We start from the raw sequence: 16,289 nt of genomic DNA on the forward strand, positions 1-16,289 counted from the left end.
TTGCAACATGAGCAAATTAGTTTCCCACGTGTACTTGTGTATGCATTCTATTCTATGTTGATTAATTTTCAAAATCACACGATTAGTTCATGTTACTGTTATGAGAAAGGGACTTCACGAGGGGTATACAAAATTTTGTTTTTCCACCTCGCTCCATCAAGGGGGGGGGGGGGTGTTTTTGGACGCATTTCCAATTTTAGGCTGTTTACCTCTAGATGTAGTGTGTTGGGGACTTGATACCATTCTGCTTAGGTGTGTGTGTGGGGGGGGGGGGGTGCCTCTCATTCGTGCCTTGATATTCTTTATATTTTGGAGACTTTAAGTCTGCTCAATTCTCGTGGTAGCCCATTTGGATAGAAACCCCTAGTCGACACATTTCTTTCACTACAGGTCTTGGGTTCCACCTTTTAGCCTTGACATGTTGGTCTATATACCACGTATTTATCATAATTACACAATGCTTGTAGTGCCCATGACTTGAGGCAGGAATTCCAAAGATGCTTGTATAAACAAATTTGTGAGGTAACATATCAAGACACTCTGATGATACATAGGGTGCCTGAAAGTGAGTGATGTAGCACAGTTATTTTGAACCTGTGCATGTTTTATGGCGCCATATTTACCAGTGAGGCTATGGCCCATATATTCAATGTGAGAACAGTATGGAGAGTGATGTGATGCCAATATATACATATATATGGTTCAGAAAACCAGGAATCAACCAGTTTGAATATAGGTACATTCACTGGTGCTGACATGGAGTAGAACCTGTTACAGTATTGCAGAGTTAATTTTTCCTTATTATTCCAATATAGGGCTTTTAAAATTCCTAGTGGGAATGAATTGAGAGACCCAGCTGACCTGCCATTTGTTGTGGACATATATTGATCGAGGAGAAGGCATTTTTGTCCTCCTCTATGGTAAGGCCATTTATGAATTGAGTATTTAAGGGATTGGACCCTGAGTGGGTGCCATGAAGAAATGAGGCAGATTAGCCAATCAGGCTGAGGGTTATTTATCCATTGAAAGCTACTGTTGCTTTACTTGATGTTCATAGGTTCCTCTTTTATAGTTGAAGACAAACTTTTTTATATATCTAAGATGGGAACATTCTTCAAGTCCTTATAGCTCTAAATGTAATTCGTTTCTACGAACACTTCGTATCCATAGACTATTTTGAGGTTTGTACACCCGTGATGATGAGACTTCGTTTATTAGTGGGCCACGACATATGTGGATTATCACACTAAAAGGAATGTTTGGTTCTCCTGTTGTTATAGCTATATAAAAAACATTTCTTTTATGAGGTTGAAATATTATGGTCCTGTCTACCTCTACGTTTAAATGTGATCGGTTTTGTTCTAAAACGTAACATTTGATCATTTTTGTTGACAGAGTTGGTTGCATGAAGGTTTGGTCAGGACACAGAACAGATGAGAAATGTTAAAACATAACACTTGTTGGTCAAGAGTGTGCTGATCTATTAGTAAGAATAAGAGTGTCTTTTTGTATCTTTGTATGATTTGTGATATTGTGTATAGAAGTATGTTTTTTATATTGTGTTCACGTTTTTATAGATAGTAGTTTGGGAGGAGTAAATTAAAAAATTGTTCCCGAAGAAGGTGCATATTTGCACTAAGACCACCGAAAGGGTTTGGCGTATTTTATTAACACGACCCACAGTGCTTGGACTAGTATAATATGCCATTGAACATACTCAACGAAAAAGGTTACACTCCCACTGAGTGTGTTTTTGGATACAATGACACACTCAGTGGGAGTGTAACCTTTTCTTAATGATTGATCGGTTTAATCTTTCTGAATTGTGGTTTTATGAAATGATTTTACCATATTTTTGATTTGTGTTTCATGACGTCCTGTCGCACACAGATTTGCTGAGTGTGTGAGACTGGATGCAAGAAGGTGTTTTTAAGGTCTCATAAGGGGAACTCTTTGTTAATTCGTGGTTGAAATACAGAGAGAACTCTTGTTTGCCTGGTAGTAACTGAAATCCAACAGGTGAAATAAATAAATGAGTGCATTAGTAAGTCCAGCACTCATTCACTGGGTGAATAATCATCCTATAGCTGCCTTTACGTAGGGGAGCTGCATAGCTCCTTACCAATTTGATAGGCTAATCTTGTTTTTCCTTTATAATGATAAAGTGATTTAATATGGCAATGCCTTACCTTTTAATGTTGCCCCTACCGTTGTTGCAAACTCCTCGATATTATTACCACACTTTAGTATGACCTTGAGGTGAGGTTTCACCTTGCACAATCACTGTATTATCACCCTTACACAATCACTCTAGCAGTGATATAGTCTACCAACCAAGCTTAGCCAACAATGCTTCCAAATACCTCACACATAACGCTCTCATCGAGGAACCTGACGTTCTCATGGCATATAAATAGCACAGACTGAATTCTGGATCCACACATGGAGGCTTTATTTCTTCTTCAATAAATCAGAGGGTTGGGTCACCACTTTCTATAACTTTTTCACCATCTTCAAAACATCCAAGGACCCGTATGTTAAAAATACTCTGTTGCCTGTCATTCAGTCTAACTCTGTGAGCTACATATTAACATTTTTGATAATAGTAGAGCTGTGTTGCAGTCCTCAAGCACCTACCTGCTCATATTCACCACCATTTTTACTGCCTGAAATACATGAATCATCTCACAGAAAGACTTGTCCTCCAAAGGCTCCTACAACATCCTCTATGACTTATGCCTCCACACAAAGAATGACTCCCGCACCTTACAAGTTATCGCCATCCCCTGACATAGCTCTTTTGCTTATAACATTCTCCAATTCATTACCCCCTTCTACAACCTCAAACAATCATATTCAATCTCCGGGGATGCATCACAAGCCCTGAAAAGCACCCAGAAATGTTATATTCTTCCCATCTGTTTATCCCTTTCAAACTCAAACCCTGCTCAAGTCACAAAATTACACTACTTAGACTCTTTTCACCAACGATGTAAGTCCCTCTTCTATACTCCCCCATTCAACCTACCTCCTTTCAACACATCACCCCAAACCCTGCCACGATATCCCTACTACTCTTCAAACTCATGTAGAATGCCCCTGATCAGAATGGACCATACATTTCTTCGCTGGTATCCTCTGCTCTCGGCATTGCTCCTACAAACATGTTAGTCCAAATCACGACTGAGACAATAACTAGGAGTAAAGCATTCCTCTATAGCTACATCCCCCCTTATGCTTCTGTTTCTTTTCCGAAAAAAGTGAAACCATCTTGCAATTGAATAAAATTAATGAAGTTGGACATATATGTCCATGTAAGCAAGCGCTTTCACCTAAAAATGACTTTATTACCTCTCACGGTCAGTCTGGACTGGTCCTCCGCATCTCCTTCCATGATCACCTTGACCATGAAACCTCATGACATGCATGCCTTTCAACCATCGCTCTCTACACTATTCACCTAAAACATTCACTCTAATGCCCCCTGAGACCTCACTCTCCCATCTTGCCTCTATAATCTGTGAAAATAATTCATACCGGCGAGGAGACAAGGAGATCGGGTGTAGGCGCAGGTTCGGGAGCACTCCCTCATTACATGTTTGACCAAAGGGGTCTCTCCTCCTTACTCTCCTATGGGGCTAGTAGGTCCCATCAGTCAGGGCGAAACTCTAACCGCACACACGGTGGAGTGTGAAAGTGTTCACCCCACCCAGTGGAACCCTCACCAGCGTATAACGGTAAGGGCGGAGCCCGTTTCCCAGCATAGGTCCTGATGAATGCCACGGACCCATAGGGGCCAGCAGGCAGAAACATGTTGACCTTCTATATCATTGTGGGGGACAATATAATACCCAATACACCAATTATTGATTTTAATCACCTTATATTATTAAAATAAGTATGGCATCTATAATGGCCTTTTAAACTCACTTTTCTGTAAGGGCCCCCACTTAGCTTTAGAAGTGCATCCCTGTCTCCAGGTGTATGCCCGCCCTCTATCAAACCAAGGGGCATGTTATGCCATGTTATCCAATGGGAGGTGGATAACATGGCTAAGAGCATTAGCTCGGTAATGCCTGAATATCGCTGACTTTTCAGCAATATTCATGCATTGCAGCCGATTTTTATCGCATTTGCGATAAACCTTGGTAATACCAAGGTTTATCTGCGATAAAAATCACCGCAATGCCGGCGATACATTTTTGTCTCTAACCAAGCAATAGCGATAATTATCGCTATTGCTTGGTAATATGCCCCAAATTTTTAGAGGGCGAGAACTGGTCAATGATGAAGCATGACACCAGGTGGTGTGTGAGACCAGTCCTTCACTTTTTGTGAGCTGCCTTCACTCACATACTGATCGTCACACATTTTAACACCTAGCACTTCGCATTTAGGTCATCACACTAGGACCTGCTTTTTTGTGCTAAACAGTATATGTTGGAGGCTGCCTACTCCTAGCACCCTGTGCCTCTAGTTCCCCCCCTCAAGCATCCCCTGAGGTTTTGTGGTTAAACAAAAAATAATTCATACACCACATAAAGCCTTTCCAAATGATTAGAAGGCCCAGTGTAAACGAAAGGACAGACCGTTACACCAACCTCATGACCAAATAAGTCACCAAATTTGAGGCTAATAACCACGAATGGCTCACTTATACTGTGCTGTAGCTAACAGAAAATGTGCTACTTCTAGTATTGCTTCCCTCTCAGATCTATTACACAGCTATGATCTAGACATTCTTACAGTCACAGAAACGCGTTTCTTGCAAGCCTCTCATCCAACAAATTGTTCCATGATCCCAAGTTGCAATAACATAGAAATAAAAAAGAGAGGACTTCCAAATGTTGCAGCGAAAGCCCTTATCAATAAAGAATTATCTCTTGCATCATGATTAAAATGAAATTATGTTCCTATTTTGAATACCTCACTACTAACATTGTGACAAACACAGATAAAATAATCAGACTAAGCATCATCTACACCTGACAAGAAAGAGTAATTCCTTTATTGATGAAATCACTGAGTTTGTTCCTGAATACGTTTATTTCCTGTAGGTCGTACATTCATCTGTGATTTCAGTCCCCTTTGAACGATGTAAATGATAAGGCCCAATCATATATTAAAACTTTATTTGATTAAAATTATGCATTTATTCAAAACACCATGCCTTTGTTCAAAACACAATGTCATCCACATGTGAAAAGGTCCATACTGGATATTATCATCGCAAGGCACAAACATCTACAAGTCTTTAACCTGCTCACAGTAGTCTGATTAAGCAGCATTATATATTTCTCTCTTCTCAGCTCTCCACCTACACTGAAAGCCAAGCCCTTGAAGACCTTAAGAACCGTCACACACCTAAAGAGCAATGATACTGTAGCATTTCAAAACATGGTTGCCCTTCTCGTAGTTTCAAAGTCATCTATTATGGATTTCTCTGAGCTCCTCACTGAGTACAATTGTAACTTGAACCATATGCATTGAACAAAAGCATTCTCCCACCTAGCCCCTCGCTACTCGAATCAGCTCCCTATTCATCTGAGACAATACCCTGATCATCTCCAATTCAGAAAGCTCCCTAAGACCATCCTATTCTGATTCTGCCCGTCAGCTTTCCCACAGCACTGTCCGAAGCGCAGACATACCTCTTCGGGGGTCGATTCTGGTGCTATATAAATAAATAAACAAATATGTTGGATAACATTGCTGCCTGAATAGACTAAAGGTATATAGAAAGATGTCTCCCTGGATCACCCCCAACGTCAACAATCAAAGAAAACCTATGGAGAAACTCCCCACTGAAATGTACCCTAAACAACTCAAGTCCAGTAACAATTCCTACAAAACACATCTTTCTAAAGCCAAATATACCTTCTTCAGAGCAAGAACTGCAAAATCCAAAAATCACACAAGAGAAACATACAGCATTCTTAAATAACACTCCGCACAGCCTGTACACCGGGTCAGCAGCTCCAGGTGTGTTGAATTTGTTAACTACTTTTATTTAAAAAAAATCTTCAACATCTGAAACTAAATTGACTCCTCTGTCACATAAATCAGAGTGGTGTGACTGTTGCAGCCGCACCTGGTGCTGAGTTCAGAAGGTGTTGTATTTAGAAATAACTTATGGGTTTAAAAGCAACTGCTGCAAAGTTCTTTGTGTGTCTAGAAGGTTTTAGGCAACACAAAAATGTTAAGATAATTCTGATGATTAATGTTCCTACTGGAGAAAGACAAAGCTTTGTCTAGTGGCAGTTTTAACTCTTTATAAAGTAGCAGAGAGGGTTAATATACATGCTGCAAAGAACATATACCATGCAGATCACAGAACAATATTTTATGTGGATAGCTCAGTCGGTTACTACTTTTGTCACAGAGATCCTTTTGTTACTTGCAGTTCATAATTTACAATCTTAATACAGCACAGTGACCTATGAACTGTCATTATAGAGATGCATACAAACAGCATGGTATAAGTCATTTTTTTTTTTAAAGTATATTTTTATTGCAGAATTTAGGAACAAAACATCGAGAGAAGCAACCATCAGTCCCCCCGCCACACAAGGCACCACATGTTTTCCGACATTTACACAGCCCATCAGCCCACATCCCGGAGGCCGGGCGGCGCAAGGTCAATGTCCAACAAGGTTCCTAGTATGGTGCATAGGGGCGATTGGTTACAAACATAATCCTGTTTCCGCATTTTAAATCCGCACAGCTACAACTACAACTACCCCCCCCCCCCAAATATCCCCTAGAGGGTCGTGCTTACCACACTGATCACACCGAAGCTTACTGAGTGCACCAAGCCTGGTGCCGCCTTTGTATCAGTGAGAGGACTCACCCGTGTCATACTCAGGACGTCTACCTCCTATCTCCGATATGGCAGTCCACGAACACCACTACTCCCTCCCTCCCCTGTCTACTGCTGATGTGGGTGGCGGTGATGTGTGTCGGACAGGTGGGTGTGTCAGCATCAATGGTTAAATGGTCGTGTGTCTAGTCTCTAGGAACTCGGTTCCGAGGATCCCTCCTCTGTATCGTCCGTCAAGTAATCACTCAGAGCCTGCACAATCGTCTCCCAGGCTCTAGCCGCCTCTATGCCCTTCTCATTCCCCAATCTGGTGGCCTGTCGCATCCTCAATACACTCTCGCACCTCGACCACTTCAACAGCTCAGTCGTCCACCTCCCCAACACAGGCCCTTCCCTAGTTTTCCAGCGCCAAGTGATCTCCCTCTGTGCTAACATAAGCCCCAGATCAATGAACTTGCTCGTGACTTTCGTTTTCGCTGTGTGAGGGAACCACAGTAAAAGGCACGCCGCCATATCAAATTCCACCTCCCTATCCGTGACCGCACTCAGAAGGGCGCCCACCGCAGGCCAGTACGTATTCAACTTCGGGCAACCCCACATCATGTGGTCCAGTTCAGCCTCCGGCGCCGAGCACCGCGGGCATGCCGCGTCCTGCACCTGGAAGTGCCGGCGGAGCTTCCCCGGGGTCAGGTATGCTCTATGTATAAGGAAGAAATGTATTTGTTGGAACCTAGCATTCCTGCTACCCTTCCACGTTCGTTTCAAGATGTGGCCCCATTCAGTGTCCGGAATAGGCTTGCCTACACTGGTCTCCCACCTGGCTTTCAACAACGTAAGCGGCTCCAGCCCGTCGTGCAGCATCCGTGAATGAAGGCACGTCACCGCCTTAATCGTACCCGCGGCCATCATCACGTACTGACAGGCCGTGGTCGTGTCCGGTTCCGCCAATCCTCTCTTCCAGTGCTTCAGCATTGCTGCAGATATCGCCGCATGCAGGAGGTAATCCCCATCAGGTAGGCCAAATTGCTCCCGAAGCACCGCAAACGGGGCCAGCACTCCTTCCATAAACAGGTCACCCACAACATGCAAACCCAGCTCCTCCCAGCCCGCCAGCGGAGACCAGTCCCCCCCATGTGGCAGCGCCGTCAGCATCCCTATAGGGATCTCCGGGGCATATGGCCTCACTGCTCGCGCCCGCCTCAGGCTCCTGTTCCAGCATAGCCGGAGGGTTTTTTCTTCTAGGGTGAGCTCGCTCAACACCAACCTCTGTTGCATAACAATATAGGAAAGGACATGTCTTTGGACACCCAGCCCTCGGAGCCGTTCAGGACCTCTAAACTCCCTAGCCACGTTCTGTGTCAGAATTTGAAGCTGGGCCGCCAGGTAGTATAACTCAAAGTCCGGCACAGCCATCCCTCCCTCAAGTTTGGGTCGAATCATGGTGTGCAACGCCACCCTACGCCTGCCATGCCCCCAGAGGAACTCAGTAATCATCGACCGCAGTTCTCGGAAGATCCGCTGCGGGATCCAAATAGGCAAGGTTCTGAAATAATATAACAGTCGAGGGAGTGCCACCATTTTCAGCAATGCCACTCGCCCTAGCACCGACAAAGGGAGAGATGCCCAAAAGGACATGCATCCGCGTAATCCCCTGATGCATCGCCCAATATTGCCCTCCAGGAGGTTTGCCGCATCATGATAGATTCGGACCCCCAGATACGTAAAGCACCTATCTGCCCAGAGCACATTTACCGGAAGGGGGGGGCACTGGGTATCCGCTCGCAACGGGAAGACACATGTCTTATCCCAGTTCACCCTAAGTCCCGACAATTCGCCGAAGGAGGAGAGCAGCCCCACAGCACCGCTTAAGGCCTCAATGGTATCCTCCAAATACAGCAGCAGGTAATCGGCATACAATGAGATGTAGTGAGTATCCTCCCCGCAGCGGACTCCCATAAAGGAGTTCCCCGTCCTGGCTAATGCCGCCAGTGGTTCCATCGCGAGGGCGAACAGAAGGGGAGAGAGCGAGCATCCCTGCCTAGTCCCTCTGCGTACCGGGTAGGCAGTCGATATGAGCGATCCCACTCGCACTCTAGCTGTGGCCAAGGAATATAGAACCTTCGTCCAGCGCCCAAACCCCCCACCGAGTCCGAACCTCTCCAGTACCCCATCCAGGTAACACCATTCAAGGCTGTCAAAAGCCTTTTCAATATCCACCGATAAAACAGCCGACGCACCGTCCGAACCCAGGGCATCCTGCAGTATACCGATCAACCTGCGAGTGTTAATGGCCGTGTTCCTTGTAGGGATGAACCCTGCCTGGTCATTGTGCACCAGCCTGGTCATATGAGGGAGCAATCTGGTGGCCAAAATGCGGCTCAAGATTTTGTAGTCTACCGTCAGCATGGAGAGGGGTCTGTACGACGTCACCTCCAGCTCCTCCCTACCCGGTTTCAGAAGCGGGATCACCAGCGCCTCCCTCATGGATACGGGAAGGCTCCCCAGCGTCATCGCCTCCGAGTACACTGCTAGCAATCTGGGCGCCAGTACCTCCACATAGGTCGCATAAAACTCGACAGGCAGGCCATCTACCCCCGGTGTCTTGTTCCTAGCCATCTGCTTAATAGCCCCGCGGATCTCCATTAATGAAATCGGGCCGCCAAGATCGTTCGCTGGCTCCTCGTCAAGTACCGGGAGTCGCACCGCGCGCAAGTAATCATCTATGGTCGCTGGACCCGCCTCTAGCTGAGTATCATACAGGCCCGCATAATACGATCGAAAACGCTCCAGAATGGCCTCTTGAGAATGGACCACTTCCCCCATGTCGGTTCTAATGCCCATAATCGGGCCACTCTTCAGCACCGGGTTAGCAAGCCTCGCCAGCAGAGTGCCCACCTTATCCCGCTCCGCATGGACTTTCAAGAGGTACAATTTATAATCATAACATCTCAGTCTCTCCGTCTCTCTCGCCACCACTTCCTTCGCTTCCACTAGTCGTCCCTGCAAATCCGGGCATTCAGGCCTACTCCGCTCAATCGTTCTCAGCGCACCTTCCGCTTTCTCCAGATCCGCCAGGACAGTCGTCCGGACATTCGAGAAGGTTCCCATGCACACCCCACGCACCACCACCTTCATCGCATCCCACTCTATTGACCTATTGGCAGTCGAGCCCTCATTCTCTCCAAAATAGAGCGATATACCTTGGCCAACCCTCTCCCCAAACACCAAGTCCTCAAGCGTGTCCGGCCGCAGCCTCCAGGTCGGAATCGCAGATCTCGCTCTCTGCCATCTGACCGCTATCAACAGGGGATTGTGGTCTGAAATGGTCCTAGCAAGATATTCAGTATGAGTTACCATGGCAGCTACGGGGGCGCTACATAGCATAGAATCAATTCTGTAGGGAGTGCAGTGTCGAGTGAAAGGAGTAATCCCTATCGTTCGGGTGCTGTGTTCTCCACACATCTAGCAGACCCCACCTGTCCTGCCAGTCTCTCCTTCGTTCCGACAGCTTATGCACCGGGGAGTCAGCCAATGGTGGATGGGATCTATCCCACACTACGTCTGCGATGGAATTAAAGTCGCCCCCTAGGAAAATGGGGCCCGCCAAAAAGTGGGCCAAGGAGCCCGAGAGAACATCAAAATAACGGGCTTGATCCACATTGGGGGCATACACGCTACATAAGACCACCTCAGTGCCCTGCAGCCTCCCCCTCACCGCCACAAACCTGCCTCCAGGGTCCACCACCTGCTCCGCAACCTGAAAGGGAACCCCCGCCCTGACCCATATGAGTACCCCCCTTGCAAACGCCGAATAAGAGGTTCCAAATACTTGGCCGCGCCACCTTTTCTGCAATGCCTCACACTCTAGTTTAGTCAAATGAGTTTCCTGCAGCATGGCAATTTGAACCCCCCTCCTCACCAGGTAGGCATGCACTTTGTACCTCTTCGACATTGTTCTAAGACCCCGAACATTCCATGTGAGACACTTTACATCAGGTAATGATCCCAGCGCTGCAGACTCTCCTCCACCCCTCCACCCCTCCATGGTCAACCAACCCACCACAACATAGCAGCCATACCCTCCCCCCCAAACACCCCAACAAACTTCCCCAACCCCACTCCCCAGGACAGGACCTAACAGCACTGCTCCAGCCCCCATCCAAACGCATAACATCACACTCATTACACTAATCTGTGGTAGTCTCCACAGAAAGCCTTAAGGGCAATAGAGGGATAGTCCAGCTCCAACCTGTGACGGGCCGCCCCGCACCCCAGGCCCATGACCCCATGAGAAAATCACAACAGAGTACCTGCTAAACGCCGACCCGCAGGATAACCATACAGCAGTGAAGAACCATCATCAGACCCCCATATCAGTCATTAAACAGGCCATCCGCCGTTTGAGGTGTGACCGTCGGGCCTGCAGTACTGTCGGCTTCCGAAAGTTCTCCACCTGATTTGCGTCCTCCGCCTTCCGATTCCGAATCCTCTCCCATCTCTCCTTGCTGCGAGCCCGTGATGGATGCCGTGGCAGCCAATGCTCCCCTCCGTTCTGCCGCCAACAAGTCCTCTCTCATCGCCTGTTTGAGCCTGTCTCGTTTACGGATCCGTTGCGACTTGCGAATCTGGACCGGTCTCGTCTTCATCTTCTCTCCTTTGTGCTGTCGGTCCGTCCCCGCCCTGTACGATTCCAGCCACGACCAGGCCTCGTCAGGAGATTGGAAAAAGTGGGTCGTGTCGTCCATGATCACTCTCAGCCGGGCTGGGAAGAGCAACGAGTATTGGATACCCTCCTCCCTGAGCTCCTTCTTGACCGCCAGGAACGTTGCTCTGTTCCTCTGAACTTCTTGTGTATAGTCTGGGAAGAGTGTGACTTGACTGTTCTCCACCTGGAAGGGTCCCGCCGATCTTGCCCTCTGGATCAACAAGTCACGGTCCTTGAAATGCAAGAGCCTGGCCACCATCGGTCTAGGGGGACGCCCCTGCTGGGGCGGACGAGACGGAACCCTATACGCCCTTTCTATTGAGAAGAACGGAGATAAGCCTTCAGGAGCGACGGTAGATCTGAACCAGTTCTCCAAATACGCCACTGCATCGCCCCCTTCAATTTTTTCCGGCAAGCCCACCACCCGCACGTTGTTCCGGCGGTTGCGACTTTCGGAATCTTCCGCTCGTCTCTCCAGTGCGGCCAATCGGGACATGACATCGGACAGTTTATGTTCTGCAGTGACCACCGCAGGCTTTAGCTCCTGGAGCAGCAGTTCGTTGTCTTTCACTCTGTCAGAGAGTTTGGCGTGATCCGCCCGCAGGAGACCCAGCCCCGTAGCCACCTGCCCAATGTCCTGGTGCAATGACTCCTTGGTCGCCGCAATCGCCTCCAATATATCATCCAGACGCGCATTCAGTCTACGTTCCTGCGCTGACGCCGCCGGGCTCTCTTGGAGGGCGCCAGCCATATCTGGCCCAGCCGTCAAAATCTGAGTCCGTCCCACCGCCACGTGGCCATCCACATCCGCCATCTGGAGCAACACACAGGCGTTCACCACAGCCCCCAGGGCGAGCTGTTCAATCTATACCAGTCCTCAGGCAGTGGTACCCCTCCTTGTTAGTACTGGGCAAGTGCCAGGTGGGGGCGCCCCCTTCTCCGACTCGTGTGAAGGCGCAGTAGTGAAGAAAATGACCTGAGATCACGTGCTCTGCCAGGATTAATCCACCTCTGTAGGGGTCCCACTACGTCCACTCCCACGCCGACGCCTCCCAGCTGCCCAGTTCTCAGTTGCAGGCCGATGCTGGAAGTCCAGCCGGGGGACAGGAAGTCGCCGCGCCTCCACTCCCGCAGGGTCCTCAGTCCAAGCCCCTTTGTCAGACCAGGCAGGGCCCCCCAGCCGCGCAGCGCCGCCTCCGCTGACGATCACCCAGACAGAGCGCCCCACTCCATCATCATCTCTTGTTGTAAATGAGCACCCAGGCAGAGCGCTCCCTTCAGTAGGGATATTATGTAGCCCGGTCAGCGCCGTACCAGCGTGTGAAGCCCTTCCCTCGGCCCCCTGCGCTCCACCTTATCCTCAGGCTCTGCTAGCGTCGGGACGGCCTTCACTCCGGGGCCCGCTGCACAGCGCCGGCGCTCCCCGACTGCAAAGCCGTCCGTGTCCCTCACCTCTCAGTTCGGTGCCGTGAGGAGCCGTGAGGGCAGCCGGCCTCCCGACTTCACCAGGGCAGCAGTGGGGGGAGGGGCCACCAGCTCGCCAGCCTCAGGTCCTCGGAGCGCTCATCACAGCGCAGACATCCCCCGCTCCTCAAATTGCCGGCAGGGCGCCTTCCTAAAGTCCGCGACCAGCGGCCACCCGATTGCCCCGCGGCTGGGCTGCCCGGGCGAGCCCCTTCCTTTAAGCCCAGAACAACGTCGCCGCCGCCATCTTGAGACCCAAGGCACAGCGCCTTCGGAGCTCCGCTCTGTCTCCCCGCACCGCAGCGGGGCAGAATCCAGTCCCGGAATGCCCGTCCCCAGCAGTCCGCTGCGGAAGGCGAAAGCCCAGAACGTTTCGTCGGCCCTATAGCGGGTGTAAACAGGAGAAGTACGGGATCTGGGACGGAGCTCCGGGCTCACGCCGCCATCCCAGTCGGCGCCAAACCACGCCCCCTCAGCATGGTATAAGTCATAACATTATATTTTCCCCCAGTCTTTCATTATCATAATGTTGCTAAAAAGGGTATGTTTGGGTAGAAATACATTATTGTTAGTAAAGCGAAACCCAACCACTGTCGGACATTGTAAATCCTGAGTTTGCGCTTCTCCAGACCAAAGTCTACAGACTACTAGTATGGATGACATGTGAATCCTACACCTTGTAACCATGATTGTTTTATGTAACATTGACTATATTGTTTAAACAGGTATGATTCATTGTCTTTGTATAATGTGTGTGTGATGTGAAGTGCTCAGAAACCCTACACTGGTATGAGTAGCGCTATAAAACAATGCATATGAGAGAGGGGCTATGGGGAGATGAGGGACCCTCTTGATGGTAGTGAGGGAATCCTTGGAGAAAGAGGTCATTCGGGGAAATGCCAAAAAAGATTGTGGCAAAAAATGTGGCACCATGGGCCACCAGCGCTAAAGACAGCCCTGTGTACATTGGAAGATTGTGTGTGGCAGAGACTCCTGGTAAAACATACGTTACAGAGAAATCATGGCTGATTACATGCCAGCATGAGCACTTTTTTAATATTTACGGTTAAGACACCGGGCATAGAAAACAAATATTTGAATGGTAATGCTAACAGTGTGTGCTGTCTTCATAATATTTTCAGACATTATTCTCAGTACAATAAGTTGACATTAGTCACACTAATAAGAAAGAGAACTGAAACTACCCATTCTCCAAAAAGCTTCAGTGCAATGATTGGAGTTTCAAGACCATCCGGCCTAACACAAGTCAGGCCTGGAAGGAATACAATTATATTTTCCTGCCTCCTGTGTGCTTCTGCCTCCTTTTTGGAATAATGATTTCAGAAGCAGTGTGCAAGTTCCTCCACCCCTCTCTTTAGAAAATAATTGGAGGAGAAAGTATAAACAGTACTCAGGATTTGTGAGAGGAATATAACGGTGGGATTAATTTTGTTTCAACAAGAGTGGATTGGACAGGATAAATTAATCTTTGAGAAGTTTATTTGGTAACAAGATTCCAATTACAGTATTTTAAGTGTTCACCAGTCTTTCAGTCAGTCAGCTCACATAAAGTCTCTGCTCCTTTCTTCAATTGTAATTCAAGTACTAGTCTTGCTCCCCATGTTTTCTTCCATCGCTCGATGTATGGCTTTGAAACACTTTCACCACAAGATGACACCTCAAGAAAGAACCAGATACTAGTTAAGTTCAAAATATAACTAAGAAGGAAGGACCAGATGTATACCACAGTTTTTTGGTCGTAAATGCTCCGATTTGGAGTTTTCGATTGAAATACTGCTTTTAATTACGTATTAAACCAGTGCTTAATTCGTAAAATAACAAGTGCCAGTACCCAAAGTTTTGTTCTGAGGCCTGTGGCGGGTGCTGCGGACATAGTGGGTGCTGAATACTAAGGTTGCATAATCTTAATTACAGCTTCTACCTCTTTAATCCACCATCAGGCCCTCCCTGCCTCTTCATCTCCCTGTTTCATGTTCCTTCCCATCCCTACTTTCTCTCTTTCTCAGCGATTTTCCATCTTTCTCTTCTTCCTTCTATCTCCGCTGTGTGCATTTCTCTCTCTTGCTCTTGGTGAATGTCTTATGAGGGGAAAAAAGGGCCTTTCCTACAAACAAAAGTGCCAGTGGGCAAAACCTGCAACTACAGGTTCAAATTAAGCACTGTATTAAACCCATTACAGGAGTTAGTAACTTTTCACTGACTCCTAAAATGAGTTATATAAATGGATAAGAAATTGCTATTTGAAACGGACCTGTTGTAGGTGTCTACTCCAGATAGCATTTCTTGCCCATAAGTATTAATGGTTTGGGACTGAAATAGTGGTTGTAAACAATTGAAAAGTTACCAACCTCCAAATTGGGGTTGTAACCCATTTGTAGTTGGGAAGTAGGCCCCATGGTCACCACTTCCCCTTTGTGAATGTTAAAAAAAGTATGTAAGTAAGCAGTAAAAACTTAAAAACATTCGCCTTTATTTTTAGACACAGCCCCGTTACCTTTAAGGAAAACAGGCTACATTTACAAAATAAAATTGCTTAATAGAACTGCGATCATAGATATGGTGGTCTGCTGACCCTAGCAGGCAACCATCCCCTTGATGGCATCCAACCGTAGTGAGTCATAGGAGAGGAGTTGGCCTAACGGGTAGGGCGGTCGACCTCACATCTGGGGAACTGGGTTTAAGTCTTGGCAATGACACTGAACATCTTGTGATTCTGGGCAAATCACTTAGGGCTAGATGTAGGTAAATCTATTTTACCACTTCTTAAATACCGAATTTTACCGATTCGGTATTTAAGAAGTGGTAAAATAGAGGGGGGAGATGTAGGTAATTCCAGATGTGGAATTACTGAATCTGTAATATTCGGTATTTACCGATTCTGTAATTGCAGAATCGGTATTTCCTATTGATTCCTATGGGCTGTGAAGCCCATAGGAATCAATGGGAAATACCGATTCTGCAATTACAGAATCGGTAAATACCGATTTTAGCAAGGTTGCAGGGGGTGTCACTTTGACACCCTCTGGCACCCCGAAAATTGACATGTGCGCCATGTGGCACACAGACATGCCCTAAGGGCATGTCTGTCTGTCACATGGCATAGGTGTGCATGCACACATGTGCATGCACACCTGAATTCGGTATTTTAACACCCAATAGATTGGGTGGTAAAATACCGAATTTGTAGGGCCTTTGGGACTCTGAAGAGTCCCACCTACATCTGAGATTTACCGAATCGGTAAAAATACCGATTCGGTATTTTACAGAATCGGTAAATTT

The sequence above is a fragment of the Lissotriton helveticus genome, chromosome 1_1, assembly GCF_964261635.1.
Source record: "Lissotriton helveticus chromosome 1_1, aLisHel1.1, whole genome shotgun sequence".
NCBI lineage: Eukaryota > Metazoa > Chordata > Amphibia > Caudata > Salamandridae > Lissotriton > Lissotriton helveticus.